Below are 1,960 nucleotides of genomic sequence, written 5' to 3'. Positions count from 1 at the left end.
TCGTGAACCAGTTGGTGGCAAAATTTCAAAACTGAAAAACCAGCAAACAGGACCATATTACAACAGATTATCCCAGCTCGACGACACTAAACGCTTAATTGCTCCGTGCTCGCTAACGCTTGCAGCGTAAGCACATGTCGAAACGTTGACGTTTTGCTATATGAGCAAGTTGAGCCGTAAAATGCTGCCAAACATAGTAGCTTATATCAGCTCACAGAAACATACTACAAACTATACTGTATCAGTGCTGCCGTCTCAGATCATAGGTAATGCAGTTTTTTTCAAAACCGCTCAGATCAGTGCTTTTTACACATTTTTCAGCCAAGATTCACTTGACATACTGAGCAGTATAAAATACCAGATAACTAGGCTTATTACTAGTTGTAAGAATCGTGGCTGGCCACAGCATCATGCTACGAACATGGTCAGTCTGCTACGCAGCGTTTTAAAGTGTCGTGCCATTTGAGACAAATGGGCTTGATTGTTCGCTGCGCGGTAGCGCGTTGGGTTCAGTGCAAGGCTGTGAGCTGTCGTTGATCGTGTTCGTGTCGTGAGAAACTGACTGACCAGAACGACGTAGCTGACCGTCAGTCTTTTAAGGTAATTGGGTTAAAAAGTCCTGCCGATCCAGGATGGTTGTTTGAGGATACCTGAGCTGTAGCTTCGGAGGTAAACGGAGGTCGTTGGAGCGACACATGTCAGGGATTCATCTGGGGGTTATTGCTACTGAGAAGATCAGTGGCTTTGAGACAAGAGACGGAGCATCGCTGGTTAAGGCCTCTCACATTGCCCGTTGCACCTTAGACTTCGCGCAATGATCGGTGTACAGGAATGAAATAAAGGTTTTCAGTTGTCAGGATATTGCATATGAAGCTAGATGAAGGTGTTAGAGGTGTTCAACGATGTCCTTTGCATCTGTTGATAACAATATTTATGACTTTTGCTGTGAATAGTTGGGGTCATGTTAGTAAGTGATAGTTCTACACCGGCAATGATTATGCCAAAATAATGAATGTCGCCAACGCTTCCAGCTGAATGTACGATGACGTCACGAAAACAAAAGTGACACAGTTCCAGGCGCTTGTAGAACCATGTTATCAGTAAATTTAGGGCCACGGGGATGCAGTTTTTCAGAACGCGTAGGGGTGAGGGATGGCAGGGGAAGAGGAAGGGTGCAGGAAGAAAAATGGCTGAGCCTGCCTCCAAAATGCACTTAAAACAGTTTTCGCCCACAGTTCACACAATTTTTCGCAGCTGGCAGTAGTGGTGTAGTTCCTCAAAATTAGTTCTTAGGGGCTGAATCCCCAAATTATGATGCATGAAAAATACTTGATAAAAAATGATAACTAAAAGAGGAAACTGCACCCCTGGTTAGGAGGCTCAATCTCGCCTTCCTCCCCCCCCCCCCCCCATTTGAATAGGAAGCTACGCGCCTTTCAGCCCGGTTATGTCAAAGGGAATGTTCTACATTTGAAGATATTGAAGTAGGCATCAGGTATGATGAGACAAGCTTACTTGTAACTATTGGTAAGTTTTCAACGTTCAAAACAACACCAAGTAGCAAAATTTTAAAGTCTGTAAAAATGCGCCCCATTACGTCATTGTTTAATGGCGTCATGGAATGGTTTTGTGACGACAGCAAAACCTGGCAGCGTCTGGCAGCCAGACCTAAAAAATACCTTGAAACAAAAGACAGCTGACGCCAGCCGGCCATTCTCGTCGGGAGTCCTGTGTCGGGCAGCGGATTAGTGTTTGGTTTGTTTGGGGATTTTTTGGCTTGGTGCTGACCGTAAGAAAAGCTTTGGTGGACTGTTTGACATATGCAACGTAGTGATCGCCAGCTTTTATGACAGATTTCTATATCAAAGCAAAATATGCTCTGCTGTTATCGTTGCTGTTATGCTGTTGATGATTTTGTCAATACTGTATTGTCAACCCATCCTTGCCTGCAGTGCTGCAG

The sequence above is a fragment of the Pollicipes pollicipes genome, unplaced genomic scaffold (genome assembly GCF_011947565.3).
Source record: "Pollicipes pollicipes isolate AB1234 unplaced genomic scaffold, Ppol_2.1 Scaffold_3447;HRSCAF=4054_pilon_pilon_pilon, whole genome shotgun sequence".
NCBI lineage: Eukaryota > Metazoa > Arthropoda > Thecostraca > Pollicipedomorpha > Pollicipedidae > Pollicipes > Pollicipes pollicipes.
The sequence above is the reverse complement of the archived record's forward strand: the minus strand, read 5'-3'. Positions refer to the sequence as shown.